At 53.5% G+C, this 17264-nt stretch overlaps 1 protein-coding gene across 3 annotated transcripts in view; it reads left to right on the forward strand.

Annotated features, from left to right (window-relative positions):
- Positions 1-17264, forward strand: part of AGAP3 (ArfGAP with GTPase domain, ankyrin repeat and PH domain 3) — a 231304-nt gene that overhangs the window by 176228 nt on the left and 37812 nt on the right. The gene's annotated exons all lie outside the window — the stretch shown is intronic.

Raw genomic sequence — 17264 nt, forward strand, 5'->3', positions numbered from 1 at the left:
CCGTGGGTGCTGCGTGCCAGGCTGTGTGTGCCCGGGGGCTCTCTCCCTCCGGTCGAGTTACCGCCCCATGGGTGCTGCGTGCCAGGCTGTGTGTGCCCGGGGGCTCTCTCCCTCCGGTTGAGTTACCGTCTCCATGGGTGCTGCGTGCCAGGCTGTGTGTGCCCGGGGGCTCTCTCCCTCCGGTCGAGTTACCGTCCCCGTGGGTGCTGCGTGCCAGGCTGTGTGTGCCCGGGGGCTCTCTCCCTCCGGTCGAGTTACCGTCCCCGTGGGTGCTGCGTGCCAGGCTGTGTGTGCCCGGGGGCTCTCTCCCTCCGGTCGAGTTACCATCCCCATGGCTACTCCATGCCTGGCAGTCTGTGCCATGCACTCTCTTCCTCCGGTCGAGTTACCATCCCCGTGGGTGCTGCGTGCCCGGCTGTGTGTGCCCGGGGGCTCTCTCCCTCCGGTCGAGTTCCCATCCCCATGGGTGCTGCGTGCCAGGCTGTTTGCGCCCGAGCGCTCTCTCCCTCCGGTCAAGTTACCATCCCCGTGGGTGCTGCGTGCCAGGCTGCGTGTGCCCGGGGGCTCTCTCCCTCCGGTCGAGTTACCGTCCCCGTGGGTGCTGCGTGCCAGGCTGTGTGTGCCCGGGGGCTCTCTCCCTCCGGTCGAGTTACCGTCCCCGTGGGTGCTGCGTGCCAGGCTGTGTGTGCCCGGGGGCTCTCTCCCTCCGGTCGAGTTACCGTCCCCGTGGGTGCTGCGTGCCAGGCTGTGTGTGCCCGGGGGCTCTCTCCCTCCGGTCGAGTTACCGTCCCCGTGGGTGCTGCGTGCCAGGCTGTGTGTGCCCGGGGGCTCTCTCCCTCCGGTCGAGTTACCGCCCCCGTGGGTGCTGCGTGCCAGGCTGTGTGTGCCCGGGGGCTCTCTCCCTCCGGTTGAGTTCCCATCCCCATGGGTGCTGCGTGCCAGGCTGTGTGTGCCCGGGGGCTCTCTCCCTCCGGTCGAGTTACCGTCCCCGTTGGTGCTGCGTGCCAGGCTGTGTGTGCCCGGGGGCTCTCTCCCTCCGGTCGAGTTACCGCCCCATGGGTGCTGCGTGCCAGGCTGTGTGTGCCCGGGGGCTCTCTCCCTCCGGTCGAGTTCCCATCCCCATGGGTGCTGCGTGCCAGGCTGTGTGTGCCCAGGGGCTCTCTCCCTCCGGTCAAGTTCCCACCCCCATGGGTGCTGCGTGCCAGGCTGTGTGTGCCCGGGGGCTCTCTCCCTCCGGTCGAGTTACCGTCCCCGTGGGTGCTGCGTGCCAGGCTGTGTGTGCCCGGGGGCTCTCTCCCTCCGGTTGAGTTCCCATCCCCATGGGTGCTGCGTGCCAGGCTGTGTGTGCCCGGGGGCTCTCTCCCTCCGGTCGAGTTCCCATCCCCATGGGTGCTGCGTGCCAGGCTGTGTGTGCCCAGGGGCTCTCTCCCTCCGGTCGAGTTACCGCCCCCGTGGGTGCTGCGTGCCAGGCTGTGTGTGCCCGGGGGCTCTCTCCCTCCGGTCGAGTTACCGCCCCATGGGTGCTGCGTGCCAGGCTGTGTGTGCCCAGGCGCTCTTGATCCAAGATTTTGTCAGCCGTGTCCTCAGATCCGCACCTGCGCTGAGCATATTCTTGTGCTCTCCACTGCCCCAAGGGTCTTTACCAAAGTCCTCATGGCCGTCAGCCAATCTCCATCAGATGGGAATAATCGTCTTTCCCTAGATGAATGATTGATTCCTGAAGGGTTGTTCATTTCTTGAGGTGCAATCATCAACCATCAAAGCCCTATCTGTATCCCTATTCCATTCCTTGGGCCACCTCCTTGACACAGAAAAGGCTGCACTATGCTACTGATAGACTTAATTGGGGCCATTCTGCACTCGATCACCGCCAGAGCATACTTGCCCGTGGGTAGGTTCGCTGCAGTATCCAATCTCATTCCCACAAAACAATAGACCCCACAAACCGCAGCGAGGGCTTGCCTTCAGCTCCAGAACCACATGGCAGCTTGTGTGCTCGTAACCCCTTTGACAAGACTACACCCCCCACAATGTCTTTAGGCCTGGCTGACAACCGTCTACACCCTCAGCGAACACAGTCTGTCCAAGCCGGAGGCCATACCTCAGAGGGTCCTTGGCTCTCTCAATTGGTGGAAGGATTCCCAAGAGCTCTGTGTGGGAGTTCTGTTCTCGCATCCTCCCCCATACAAAGATCTCCAAAGACCCCTCTCTGACAGCTGGGGCCCACACTTCCAGGACTTCACAGCTTAGGGCAAATAGGCCCCCAGGAAGCAACTCTCCATGTCAACATACTGGAAGCCATTACACCTGCCATCGCTTCCTACCCCATATTAAGGGCCACTCAGTAAGAATAATGATGGACAACAGAGTAGCAGTGTATTATATAAATGGGCAAGGAGGAACAGATCCCAGTCCTTGTGTGCAGAATCCATGAAGCCGTGGCACAGGTGCCTAGCGATCTCAATGGTTTACCTACCCGGACTGCAGGACACAGTAGCAGACTCCTGGAGCAGGCATTTTTCTCTTGACCCTGAGTGGGAGCCGAATGATGCAGAGCTCTGATGGATATGGCTTGCCTGGGGTCATCCACAGAGAGATCATAGAATCATAGAATATCAGGGTTGGAAGGGACCCCAGAGGGTCATCTAGCCCAACCCCCTGCTCGAAGCAGGACCAATTCCCAGTTAAATCATCCCAGCCAGGGCTTTGTCAAGCCTGACCTTAAAAACCTCTAAGGAAGGAGATTCTACCACCTCCCTAGGTAACGCATTCCAGTGTTTCACCACCCTCCTAGTGAAAAAGTTTTTCCTAATATCCAATCTAAACCTCCCCCACTGCAACTTGAGACCATTACTCCTCGTTCTGTCATCTGCTACCATTGAGAACAGTCTAGAGCCATCCTCTTTGGAACCCCCTTTCAGGTAGTTGAAAGCAGCTATCAAATCCCCCCTCATTCTTCTCTTCTGCAGGCTAAACAATCCCAGCTCCCTCAGCCTCTCCTCATAAGTCATGTGTTCCAGTCCCCTAATCATTTTTGTTGCCCTTCGCTGGACTCTCTCCAATTTATCCACATCCTTCTTGAAGTGTGGGGCCCAAAACTGGACACAGTACTCCAGATGAGGCCTCACCAATGTCGAATAGAGGGGAACGATCACGTCCCTCGATCTGCTCGCTATGCCCCTACTTATACATCCCAAAATGCCATTGGCCTTCTTGGCAACAAGGGCACACTGCTGACTCATATCCAGCTTCTCGTCCACTGTCACCCCTAGGTCCTTTTCCGCAGAACTGCTGCCTAGCCATTCGGTCCCTAGTCTGTAGCTGTGCATTGGGTTCTTCCGTCCTAAGTGCAGGACCCTGCACTTATCCTTATTGAACCTCATCAGATTTCTTTTGGCCCAATCCTCCAATTTGTCTAGGTCCTTCTGTATCCTATCCCTCCCCTCCAGCATATCTACCACTCCTCCCAGTTTAGTATCATCCGCAAATTTGCTGAGAGTGCAATCCACACCATCCTCCAGATCATTTATGAAGATATTGAACAAAACCGGCCCCAGGACCGACCCTTGGGGCACTCCACTTGATACCGGGATCTCTTGCTTACCGGGAATGAGATCTCTTCATTCAGCACGAAGTGCAGCCGATTCAGTTTGCTGGGAGGTGCCCTCGTTATCCTTTGGCCTCACGCATTGCTATACTCTTATCCCCCAACACTGGACTCCTCAAGGCAGGTATGGTTCCCATGTTCCTGCAGCTGCTTCTCTGCCTTCCTCTGAAAGTGGATCTCCTCACCCAGGAGTCAGGCTCCATGGCCCACCCCAAGTTCTCGTCACGTCACCTCAGGGCCTGGCTACTAGCTGGCTCTCAGAGTCCCAGAGTACTGCTCTAGAGTAGAAAACCGACTACAAGGACACTTGCCTACAGAAGTGGAAACGTTTTCAGGTTTGGTGCAGCCACCAATCTGTGACTCCTCTAGAGGCACGCCGTATGGACAGTCTCAATTTCCTGCTACACCGAAGAATCATGGCATTATTGCCGAACTCAGATAAAGTCTGCCTGGCTGCCGTTACAGCTTTTCACACACCCCCACTGCGGAGTTGTCAGTCTTTGGTCACCCAGCCACTGCAAGGTTCATTAAGGGCCTCTTCAACCTTTTTTCTCCTTTCAGAGAGCTTACTTCACCATGGAGCTTCAACTTAGTCCTCAGTGAGCTGGGAAACTCCTCTTTGAACCTCTGGAGAATTGTTCCCTTCTCCATTTTTCCCTCAAGACCTCATTCCTCATAGCCATCACCACGACCCAGAGGGGAGGGGAGCTGGGAGCCTTTATGGTTGACCCACTGTACAAGGCAGATTGTCCCTAGGCCTGCCATTTCAGAAAGGGATGGAAGAGTTGGGGACACAGCTCAGATCCTTCAGCTGGATCCAGAAGTTCCTTCACTGGGAGGTTTGGCACTTAGACCACGTCTACACTACAGGCACTACAGAGACAAAGCTATTCCAATATAGCTATGCCACTGAAACCCCATAGTGTACACACAGCGTACCATAATGGAAGGGTTTTTTCTGCCACTGTAGGAACTCCGCCTCCCTGAGCAATGGTGGCTAGGTCAAGGGAAGCATGCATCTACACCGGGAGGTAGGTCAGCATATCTCTGGCACTCAGGGGTTTGGATTGTCACCCCCTCCTCCCCCCTGAGAAACGTGGTTGGATCGACCTGAGTTTAAGTCTAGGCCAGCCCACAGTGAGCAAAGACTTAGGCTGAAGTCCTCCCATAAGCTTTCTGTGCAGAAAACTTGCACTCTAAAGTGGCAATAGTTTGGTTTGGCCTCGGAAATGGAGAGCCACATCTTGTTGGTTTTCTTCTCCATCACTGGCAATTTTAAAATCAAGATTGTATGTTTTCCTGAATGATTTGCTCTAGTGCAAATGAGAATTAATTCAGGGACGTCCTAAGGCCTACATTACACAGGAGGTCAGACTAGATGACCATAGTGGCCCCTTCTGGTCTTAGAATTTATGAATCGCTCTTAAGTATCTCCCTGGATGTGTATATTTGTGGCTTGCTACCCCCACATGGACAGTGCTTGCCCTGTCTTTTTGTCCAGCTACCTTTTAAAAGATCCCTAAAGGGTCTCTGTATAGCCTTGAGCAGAGACCTGTTAGATCATGAGATTTTAACATGATGCTCACTAGATTCATGGATTCATCACCCCTCATTGTCCTTTTTATCACTCATCTTTAAAGGCTGGTCTTTCAGCTTGTGCTTATTCCAAAACCTCCTTTTTTGCTGGGCATGGCAAATGTAAAAAGGGCTGGACAGTTACTGTAACATTCAAGGACAAATCCAAGCAAGGCACCTCAGCCAAGAGACACCTTTTGGATGAGGCTTTGAACCCAAGCCATTTATGCCAGATGGACCCAAAGTCTCACTCTGCTGGGGCTGGAGCAGCACTGAGAGTTTCACCTAAGCACTGCTTTGGTACTGGAAAGCCCCAGAGACCTGGCCTATGTTAAGAACATAAGACCGTAAGAACGGCCAGACTGGGTCAGACCAAAGGTCCATCCAGCCCAGTATCCTGTCTACCGTCAGTGGCCAATGCCAGGTGCCCCAGGGGGAGCGAACCTAACAGGTAACAGTCAAGTGATCTCTCTCCTGCCATCCATCTCCACCCTCTGACAAACAGAGGCTAGGGACACCATTCCTTACCCATCCTGGCTAGTAGCCATTAATGGACTTAACCTCCATGAATTTATCCAGTTCTCTTTTAAACTCTGTTCTAGTCCTAGCCTTCGCAGCCTCCTCAGGCAAGGAGTTCCACAGGTTGACTGTGTGCTGAGTGAAGAAGAACTTCCTTTTATTTGTTTTAAACCTGCCGCCCATTAATATTCGTTTGGTGGCCCCAAGTTCTTATATTATGGGAACAAGTAAATAACTTTTCCTTATTCACTTTCTCCACACCGCTCATGATTTTATAGACCTCTATCATATCCCCCCTTAGTCTCTTTTCCAAGCTGAAAAGTCCTAGCCTCTTTAATCTCTCCTCATATGGGACCCGTTCCAATACCCCTAATCATTTTAGTTGCCCTTTTCTGAACCTTTTCTAATGCCAATATATCTTTTTTGAGATGAGGGGACCACATCTGTATGCAGTATTCAAGATGTGGGCATACCATGGATTTATATAAGGGCAATAAGATATTCTCCGTCTTATTCTCTATCCCTTTTTTAATGATTCCTAACATCCCGTTTGTTTTTTTGACTGCTGCTGCACACTGCATGGAGATCTTCAGAGAACTACCCATGATGACTCCAAGATCTTTCTCCTGATCAGTTGTAGCTAAATTAGCCCCCATCATATTGTATGTATAGTTGGGGTTATTTTTTCCAATGTGCATTACTTTACATTTATCCACGTTAGGAAATGTTCTGCCTAAACAGGCTTTTTGTCAATGGAATTACTGGCACAGCGTGGACCTCATCTTGTCCTTGTTTACACCATAAGAACGGCCATAATGAGTCAGACCAGTGCCCCATCTAAGCCCAGTATCCTGTCTTCCGGCCATGGCCAATGCCAGGTGCTTCAGAGGGAATGAACAGAAGAGGGCAATTATCAAGTGATCGATCCCGTCATCCAGCCTGGCAGTGAGAGGTTTAGGGACACCCGGAGCATGGGGTTGCATCCTTGCTCATATTGGCTAATAGCCATTAATGGACCGATCCTCCAGGAACCGATCTAGGGTGAATGCCTGCTGGTCCTGGTGTCTTATTACTGTTTAGTTTATCAGTTTGTTCCAAATCCTCCTCTAATGACACCTCAATGTGGAACATTTCCTCAGATTTGTCATGTAAAAAGAAATGGCTCAGGTGTGGGAATCTCCCTCACATCCTCTGCCTTGAAGACCGATACAGGAAATTCATTTTGCTTCTCCACAATGGCCTTGTCTTGCTTGAGTGCTCCTTGAACACCTGGAGAGTTTCATCATGTCAGATCAGGCCAGTGTTTAAAATCCTATTTAGACACAATGACATCTCCAATGTAGGCACAGCCAGAGAGGTTACTTGGAGCTCGGTTCACATGATGCTGGTGTAATACACCCACTGGTAGGGGATTGCATGCAAGCCCGCTCCCTCCCCAGAGCAGAGTGCATGGGACACAATAACTCTAGTCTGCAGCCAGGTGGGGCCTCGTCTTCCCCTGTCTGTGATGCCTCAGGTGTGATCTCCAGACAGAGAGGTGGGGATCCTGACAGCCCCGGCTGCTCAGATGTTCTGGGCCAGTGGGCATTGCCCTGGGGAGGCAGAGAGAACCCTGACTTACTGTGGTGAGAGTCTCATTCCGTATTTTGCACTGGACATGTCGGGCTGGAGATTCCAGGGACACGTGACCGTTGGCCGGGGTGGCAGAGCTGGAGTCTGGATTTCCTGGAGGTTCAGCCCTGCCTCTCCAGCTGCTGCTTGGGCCCCGCAGCCCGTGTGCTGTGCCCCTCCTCTCAGGTCTGATTGCCCAGTGGTTCCCCACCTCCATCACAGAGCGCTCCCTCAGCTGCACAGTGCTGTGAAATAGCTCCCAAGAGATCGCTCTGCTCAGGTACAACCCCCCACTACTGCTTTATCATTTATTTTCCAATTTTTCTGAGGACCCATTGGTAGCCTGCTCTCACATAGGCTGTACACCCTCCCCATGCTGGGCGATGCTGGGTACCCAGGGGCCATGTTCTTGCCCTGTCTGTGTCACACCCTCGCTCTGTGGCACAGGAGAGTCCCCACACTGAGCCCCTGCCCTGCACCTGCTGGCAAAGCCAGTCACAATCTGCACAGGGGCGTGCTGACTGGGAGGAACCCAAGTGCTGGCATCTGCTCCCCTCCTCTCTCGCCTCCCTCCCTGACGGAAACCCAGAGGCTGGTTTTCTCTGACCCAGCAGTGTAATCACTAACCCTAGTTAGAGATAATTACTGGGACTTGGTTCGCCTGCTACTTGTCAGAACAGTACAGTAGCTGTGCACTGCAGGGCTAATCAGGGAGCCAGGCAGTTGGGCGGGAAGGAGGCAGGGAGGAAAGGAGGGATTGCGGGGTGAGAGGGAGCCCAGCAATGCGGGGTGCAAGTCGGGAGAGAGGAGCGTGGTTCATTGGGGCCCAGCGGCAGTGGGCCATACCCACTGACTGTGGTTGCAGTTGTGAGCAATAAGCTGTTCTGCAAACGTGGCCTCCGGTGTCGCATGTTGGGCACCCAGAAAACGTGAAACACACCGTGAGTGGTGCCTGGGCAAAGTTTGGTGTAGGTGACTTGCCAGCATTACAAAGGAAGATTGTGCAGAGCCAGAGAGAATCTAATTATTCCCTGGAGCCCCAGTCCAGTATCTCTCCCCCACAGCCTCTGTCCTGGTCAGACTTGGGCCCACCCCACCCAGGAGCCTGGCTCTGACAGCGGCTAGTGCCAGCAGCCTCAGAGGGACCTGCAAGAGCCCTACCATAGCAGAGGCAGCGTAATGTGACCCCCCCACACCCCAAAGGTCTCCTCCCAATCTCTGAGTCAGAGACAGTCGTAAGCCCCGAAGCAGGGAGTTCAGTCTCCCGTTGGAAATTCGTTTTGTTAGCATTGGCTGTTATAACTGGGTGCTCTCGTTAGCTGTGTGGCCTGGGCGGCTCTTGCCTGAGACTGAAACCCACCGGCAGAGGTGAAGCCTGGTTCAGCTGGCCCAGATTGCTCTCTGCTGGGGTATTTGATGGAGCCAGCGAGAATCTGGTGCTGCTGAGGGGTCCCACATGGTTTGAGCGTGCCTTCCTGGTGTGGGTCCTGCGCGTTCCCGTGGTACGTGGGGTCTGAGAGCAGGCTGCACCAGCTCCTGCTGGCTCTGGGTTAGCGTCTGCAGGGATGGCTCGTGCATGTCAATTTATGATCTCCTGGCCCCCACAGCCATGGGAATATCCCAGTTAGAGGAGGAGATGCCTAGGGTCTGATTTGTGGGACTGGAGATGGGGCTGTGACATGACGTCTTGTCATGGTCAGGTCTTCCCCTCCCGTGGGAGGGAGTCAGGGTCTTCCCATCCTCCCCACGGTGGTGGCCCCTGACAGAGACTGAAGGTCTGTGAAGGGTCCCAGCTTTGTCCCAGGTGCTGCCTGGCAATGGCTGATGTTATAGAAATAACAGTCGATCCAGCAGCTTTTCTGTCTGACATGGGGAGAAGCAGGGAGCCACCTCCTGTGCTTAGCACCTGTGTAGCCCAGGGCAGGGGGACAGGCTGGTACATCCTGATGGCTTCATGCAGTAACAGAGCCAAGGATTCTCCAGTCTATTCCACTGGGTCCGCACCAGCAGGAGCGCCTGGCAGCAGAACCGAGCAGGACACCCCAGGCACGCTGTCACCTCCGGGCGCCTCTGACCCAGCTCTGCTTACTTACAGAGGTCCTGGAGGTGCTGGAAGTCAGCAGTGGGGCTACTCCAGCTGCATCTGCTTTCAGATACCCAGGGTATTGATCCCCTACGGGCCGCAAGTGGTGGGATGTCCGCAAAACATCAGCCTCTGGCCCCTTGCCCAGCAGAGATAATGAGTCACCTTGTTGTGGACCTAGGAGGCTTGGAACTGAACCAGCACTCTGTCCTCATCCCCCATGACTTGCCAGCCGTCAGCCGCCTGCCCTTGGACTGTCCAGCATTCCCATATCTGTGTTAGGACATTTTCCTTTTCCTGGGCGTACTGTGTGGCCCTGCAGTTGTCAGGGCTGAGCACAGATCCCCAGGATGTAAGAACCGTCTGTCTTGTGAGGCAGGGATGCCGTTAAATGCAGGCTGCACAAAGTGCCCCATTTCCCAGGGCAAGAGGCACATTGCTGACAGATGTCCCCTTTGTAAATCATGTTCAAAGAGGGCCTAGCAAGTGACAGAATCTTGCCTTAAAACACTGCTTCTAGAAAGGTCCATGCACCCAGCCTCTGACGCTGATTTGCCCAGAAACATCAGATGCCATCTGAGGGAAAGTGCACCTGCTGCACCAGACTGCTGTGGCCATCAGGATACTGTCTGAGCCACAGAAACGTCCTTGCAACAGAAGAAGGAAGCAGCGTAAGGTACTCAGGGCAGAGAGGGAGCTCCTTCTCCAGGCCCATCTGCTAGAGCCCGTGAGTGCTCAAGGCTGAGAGAAAGAGTTCCATGAAGGCATATGCTGAGACCAGACTGACTGACCCAGGTCACCCGGTGCCGATGACCTTGGGACAGACCATTCCTGTACTGATACGAGCGGTTCCGATTTCAGCAGTGTCAAAGGCTCCAGTGAGAGCCATCATGCAGTACTGCCCTTGGTTACCATCAGCCTCAGTACCAGCGCTGAGTTCCTTATTTGCCCAGTAGCAGAGTCTCCTTCACTGGCCTCCCCAAAAGAGTTTTCTCCAGTACTGACCCTGGTACCTTTGTCACTGCCAGTACCATGAGGAGCTTGCTCTGCAGGTTCCAAGCTGTTCAGTGGGAACAGGTTGGGGGACTCTATCCTCTATCCAGCAGTGACTCTGGAAAAGAATTGGGGGTCATGGTGAACAGTTAGATGAACATGAGCTCCCAGTGCGACGCTGTGGCTGGGATACATAAACGGGAAACTCTTGAGTAGGGATAAAAGGTTGTTTTACCTCTGTATTTGGCACTTGTGGCACCGTTCTTGGAATGCTGGGTCTAGTTCTGGTGTCCACAATTTAACGAAGTTGATAAATTGCAGATGGTTCAGAGAAGAGCCACAAGAATGAGTAAAGTATTGGAAAACCTGCCTTATGGTGACAGACTCACAGAGCTCAATCTATTTAACTTAAAGAGAAAGCTAAGGGGTTACTTGATCATAGTCTATCAGGGTTGGAAGGGACCTCTGGAGGTCATCTAGTCCAACCCAGGACCAATCCCCAATTTTTGCCCCAGATCCCTAAATGGCCCCCTCAAGGATTGAACTCACAACCCTGGGTTTAGCAGGCCAATGCTCAAACCACTGTGCTATCCCTGGGGAGCACATATTTGCTAACAGGTTCTTCAGTCCAGCAGATAAATTTATAACATGATCCAATGGCTGGAAGTTGAAGCTAAACAAAATCAGACTGGATATAAGGCATCCATTTTTGCCAGTCAGGGTAATTAACCATGGAACAATCTACCAAGGTTTGAGGTTGATTCTCCATCACTGACAATTTTTAAATCAGGACTGAATGTTTTTATAAAAGATTTGCTCTAGGAATTATTCTGGGGCAGGTTTGTGGCCTGTGTTATACAGGAGGTCAAGCTACATGATCACAATGGCCCCTTCTGGCCTTGGGAGCTAGGAATGAAAAGCAGCTCCACCTCTTCATGAGGAAAACTCCTTTTTCTCTTCAGGATTAAAAGAGAATACAGAGAGTTCATTTGCCGTTGTTCTGGCCCTCTTACCCAGATCCCAAAGTCCAGGACTGGCTCTAATTACCACCAGAGATATAAGGGCTCTTATGGAAACTGAGAACCATGGTTGCTTCCTCCTTGGTCACTGGACCCATTTACACACTAATAGCCCTGGAGCTGCTAGGGCCTTTGGGGCAGTCCCATTGGTATCAACTACCTAATCTAGGCCAAGATCTTACTCTCCTGAACCAGTACGGAAGGGTATTCCTCGTTCACAGTAGGTGGAACCTCTTATTAATGTCTCACCATCTGATGAGGAACACCCTATTCCTGTGCGGGTTTCTTCCTCTTCCTCCAGCAAGACGGTGATCCATGAGTTGTTGGCACCTGATCCTGATGACTACAAGGCCTTCCAAGACCTATTGAGGAGAGTGGCCTTGACTCTAGAAATAGTGGTGAAGATGGTCCAGGAGAGCCACGTGTCTAGCACAAACCCTTAGACATTTCACACATCTCTGTGCCAGGTGGTTTGGCCTTCCTCTGAGGGAGGGCAGGGGATTTACAGTAGAAAACACATGGCGAGCTTCATGGTCCGTAGAGAAAATGGCAAATAATTACCTTGTCTCTGACCCCAGTCAACGTCTGAGTTGCTGTAGTAGCATCTTACTGCAGAAAGATGGGAATCCGGGTGTTCCCTTATCTGGACAACTAGCTGGTTTACAGAAGCTTGTGGCAACAGGCACAATAAACAGCATTTATCAAATTCTTCTTCTCTTCTAACATTTGGGACTGTTAATAAACAAAGAAAAACCAGTACTGACCCCAGCCCGGACGAGAGTCTATTGGGACCATGCTAGACTCCACCACAGAAAGATTTCAAACGCTCTTCAGTCTCTGTGCTCACTCACGTGCCAAGGCCAGGACGTTGCTAAGGTCATGCCTTGGCCTTCTGGAACTTTGTGCATCAGCCTACCAGCCCTCACCTGCGCTGCTCACACAGTGCACTAACCTGTCACACATCACCTGCACGTGCAGGTGCATGTTCAACCAAAGGTCCTACAGTCGTTGAAGTGGACCCAGCGAAAGTTTGCAAAGGGGTTTCCTGCTCTCCTCCCTCTCTGTCGGGGACCAATGACAGACACATACCTTCCTTGGGGTGGGGACCACCTCGAGACAACCTGCAGACTCAGGCTGTGTGGTCTCCTCAAGAAATGTCTCTCTCCATAAACCTACTTGAGTTGGGAGCGTTCCACCAAGCTTGCAAAGTCTTTCAGCCAGAGCTCAGAGGCCTCTCTGTTCAGGTGATGACAGACTGCATGGCAGCCATGTTTTACCTAAACCCGCAAGATAAAACAGGGCCTTGCTCCCACTGTGGAATGTTGCGTACTTCACGACAGCTCCCTTACACCTGTTCACCTTGCAGGGACTGCAGTTCCCTGGCAGGCAACCTCAGCAATCACAAGTGGTCAGGAAGGGAAGAAGGGGTTCAGTCCATCTTCTTAAAGTGGCGTTTCCCCCTGTACCAGCAGGAGGAACAGGAAATGTCATCAGTTCTGCCCGAGAAGGTGACAGAGCCCAGGATCCACCTCCGACCTATTTCTAATCTCATGGTCCTCGGGGCTACTTAGTGTGCCTGTCTCCCAACTCCACTCACAGTGCGAACACTCAGGAAGCTCAAGCAGGAAGCAGCCGAATTAATTATGATAACCCCGGCCTGGCCCAGGAAATTTTGGTCTTCAGATCTGTGGTGTTTAGATCAGCCACCCATAACCTTACCACTGCCGCTGAACGTCCTCACTCAGATGCAGGAACAGATCCTGGGTCCATATCCCACAACTCACCCCCAGGCAGCGTGATGCTGACCAGCTGGCTCTGTCAGAGTGAGCTTGTTCCTCAGAAGGGCAGACTGCTCAGACATGGGAGGTGGGACTCCCCAGGATCCACTTAGCTAGCAAAATGGGAGAAATTCTCAATATGGGCTTATCAACGTCAATTGTCTCCCTCAGCCCCTGGGACCCAGTCATGCTACACTCCCTCCTGGAGTCTGAGAGCCCAGGCCTGTCACTTCAGCTCCCTGGGAGTCCATGTGGTGGCTGTCTCTGTAATTCCCCAGCCCAGAGAAGTGTGTTTGTGTGTGTGTGGGGGGGGGAGTCTGTTTTTTCTCACCCTGTGGTAGCCAATAAGGAAACCTGTAGCTCTCTGGGACGGAAATGGAGTTCTGCTAGGTCTCGTGGGTTCACCCTTTGCTACCTGATCTTTGCTCTGCCTCTCCATCAAAATGTCCTTTTGTGGCCGCACCCTCGGGCGGAAGAGTAGGAGAGTTACGGGCTGTAATGCCACAGTCACCTTCCATAAAGATAACCTTAGAATCCTAGAAGATCAGGGTGGGCAGGGACCTCAGGAGGTCATCTCGTCCCACCCCCTGCTCAAAGCAGGACCGATCCCTTGAACCCATACCCCCGGTTCGTACCTCACGTGGCTTCTGAATTGCATTTGAACCAAGTCGTACACCTGCCACTACTTTTGCACAAACCTCACTCAACTAAAGATGGAGAAAAATTACATTTTGGGATGTATGTAGAGCACTTCCATTGTATTTGGACAGGCCTAAACACTTTAGGAAATCTCCCCAACTTTGCACAGCGTAGAGGGAGAAGGTTAAAGATGAAGATGTTTCACCCCAAGGAATTTCTGTTGGGATCTCATCTTGTGGCAGGCTCTGCTGTGAGTTGGCCAGTAAATACCCCCATTAGGGAGGCACTGCACATTCGACAAGAGTTCATCCACTCTAGTAGCAGCTCTCAGAAATCTCCCCCTCATGAACATTTGTAAAGCGGCAGCTGGTCTTCCATCTGCACAGCACTGTGCCACCGTCGAGGCATCTAAAGAGGCCAAGAGCCTGGCGGGACTGTTCTACGGTAGCTGTTGAGCTAGACTCCCGGTACGCCTCTTCAGCAAGGGTCGTGGTGTGGGGACCGCCAGCAGGGGAACGTCTGTGTACAGACGTCGCTCAAAGGAGAAGAAATAGTTACGGTGTACAGTGGCTGTGTTCTTTGAGCTGTATTGTCCGTGCGTGCATGTGGGTGTGTATTTTCCACACCTTGCCCCCGCTGCTGACCAAAAGTCTCCGTCTCAAGTGCACTGGGTGCCTACCCATCAAGAGGGGACTAGATGTATGGCCACAGGGTATGGGTGATTAACTGGCAATGTGGGCTGGGTGCAGAGCCAGGTTACAGACTCTGGAATAAAGACAGGACAATTAATAATGAAATGAAATAAATGGTGATCGATTTGCAGCAAATCTCTGCCCCTGAAGCTTTGAGTTGTGGGGAGAGAGCGTTTCTGGCTTCCTGCCTGTGTAGGGGGTTGGCAATCACAGACATGCTGACCTGGAGTGGGGTGGCAGGGGCTCTCAGCTAAGGCTCTGGAGACCTGCTGCTGGGGACTGCATGGTGGGCAGCTAATCTCCAGTCCCCAGGCCCACTGGCGGGGGCTGTGTCTGGGGAGGTTCCTCTCAGGCACCCTGCTGGGGTCTGTCTCTGTCTGGGGAGAGGAGGGTCTTGGAGCTGTGTGTGAGGAACTGCTCTGTGCGTGGGGACGGCAGGCTCCCCTCTGAGCATGTCCCCAGCCCACAAGGAGATAGAATCCTCCCTGCTCCAACCACCAGCAGGCCCCCTCCCCCAAGGAAGGAGTGGAGATGGATGCTGCCGTCAGGAGCGGAGTGCCAGCTAATTACCCTTCCAAGTGTGTCTTGTAAATTAAGGGCTAATTAGAGGCAAAGTCAGTGTCATGGTTTTACACGTGTTTCTGTGGCGCTGAACGAGAGGAGGGGAGGGGAGCGCGCAGCAGCCAGGCCGATCACTCGCTGTGCGCGCATCGCAGGGGGCAGGGCTCCGGGGACAGCAGCACTGGCTCAATGAGGCCACGGAGCGGGTCAGATGGGAGCCCCGGCCCTAGGGGCACCCCAGCTGTAGCTGGGGTGGGCAGGCAGCCGTTGCAGGCAAGGTTTGTGGGTAGTTCCCTGACCTGTGCGCTCAGAGAGGCAGGCAGGGAGTTCTGCAGCCACGTCATGTAAATGAACACTGGTTTTTGAATGAAGTAAACATGCTGCAATCCTCGGACGCTGGATTTGCTGAAGGTCCTGCTGTCCCGGCATCCCTGCTTGTCGAGCTGGGGCAGGCCAGGCCCCTCCAGGCTGCAGTTTCAGGCTGTCTGCAGACACTTGGGCCATGTTTCCAAGGTTTCCTTTGGATCCGCAAAGGATTGGAAATGGGATTTGAAGAATGTCAGCTTGGGGTCTGTAGCCAGTCCTGTGGCCGTGGGATCGCAGACGGCATGGGTCTCTGGCCAGCACAGGGCCTTGAGTGAGGGACACAGAACAGCTAGTAGGGCTCAAGCAGAGGATGTGTGTATTGAGCCTGGGCCTCGGGAGCAGATGGGGCTCGCAGGTCAGGGTTTGGTTCCTAGGTCTTGGGGGGCTCAGGGCTCATTGAGAAGAGAAGAAGCATAAGAACAGGCACTTCTGCTGCCCCCAAAGGCTCCCCCTTCCTGCCTGCCCTGGCCAGGGGGCAGCCTCTCAGGGTACGTCTGCATTGCAGTGAAACACCCGCCGCTGGCCCGTGTCAGCTGGCGCGACAGGGCTATAAAATGGCAGTGTAGATGTTTGGGCTCGGGCTGGAGCCCAGGCTCTGGGACCCTCCCCCTTCACAGCGTCCCTGAGCCCAAATGCCTAAACTGCAGTTCCATAGCCCCGCAAGCCCGTCAGCTGACCTGGGACAGCCGTGGGTGTTCTGGTGCAGCGAAAACGTACCGAGTCTCCACCCCATGGTCCTGGAGGCGGGGCACCACTTGGCAGTCTCCGGGCAGCGGCTGTCTCTCGAGGACCAGAGACTCCGCATGTGCTCTCCTCGATTATAAAGCCAGAAGGAGCCACTCTGATCAGGTCGTCTGCCCTCCTCCACAACACCAGCAGGACTTCCTTGCCTGAATTCCTGTTTGGACGAGAGGACATCGTGTAGAAATACATTCCAGATTGATGTGAACATTGCCAGGGATGGAGACTCCACCACAGCCCTTGGGAAGAGGGTTCAGTAGTTAATGATTCACAGTTAAAACTTGTCCCTTATTTCCACTGTGAATTTGTCTAGCTTCATCTTCCAGCCACTGGATCGTGTTAGACCTTTGTCTGCTAGACTGAAGAAATATTTGTTCCCCGTGTAGGTACTTATAGACTGTGATTAGCTCACCCCTAGCCTTCTCTTTCATGGAGTCAGAGAACCACAGGGTTAGAAGGGACCGCAAAGGTCATCTAGTCCACTGTTTCTCAATGACCGGTCCGTGGACCAGTGTCGGTCCCTGAGTTCTCCCTAACACGTAGGAAGGCAGCAAGCCAGTCCCTGGTGTCAGAAAGGCTGAGAAACACTGGTCTAGTCTGACTCCCTGCCAAGATGCAGAATTTGTTGAGTCTTTGTTAAGATAGATTGAGTTTAATTTAGGGCAGTTCTAGGGCCTGTGCTCTTGAGAAGTTTAGACTAGATGATCACAATGGTTCCTTCTGGCCCTAGAGTCTATGAATCTGTGAGCACCTGGAGTCTCTTACTATGAGGCAGGTTTTCCAATCCTTTAATCCAGCGGTTCTCAAACTGTGGGTTGGGACCCTGTTTTAATGGAATCGGGGCCCCATTTTAATGGGGTCGCGAGAGCTGGGATTAGTCTTGCTGGGGCCCAGGGCCAAAGCCCGAGCCCCACAGTCCAGGGCCAAAGCCCAAGCCCCAGGGCCGTGGGGTTCAGGTTACAGGTCTCCCTGACTGGGGCTGAAGCCATTGGGCTTCGGCTTTGGCCCCCCCCTCCGGGCAGCGGGGCTTGGGTGGGCTCGGGCTTTGGTCCCTCATCCTGGGGTCCTGTAGTAATTTTT

The sequence above is a fragment of the Lepidochelys kempii genome, chromosome 2, assembly GCF_965140285.1.
Source record: "Lepidochelys kempii isolate rLepKem1 chromosome 2, rLepKem1.hap1, whole genome shotgun sequence".
NCBI lineage: Eukaryota > Metazoa > Chordata > Testudines > Cheloniidae > Lepidochelys > Lepidochelys kempii.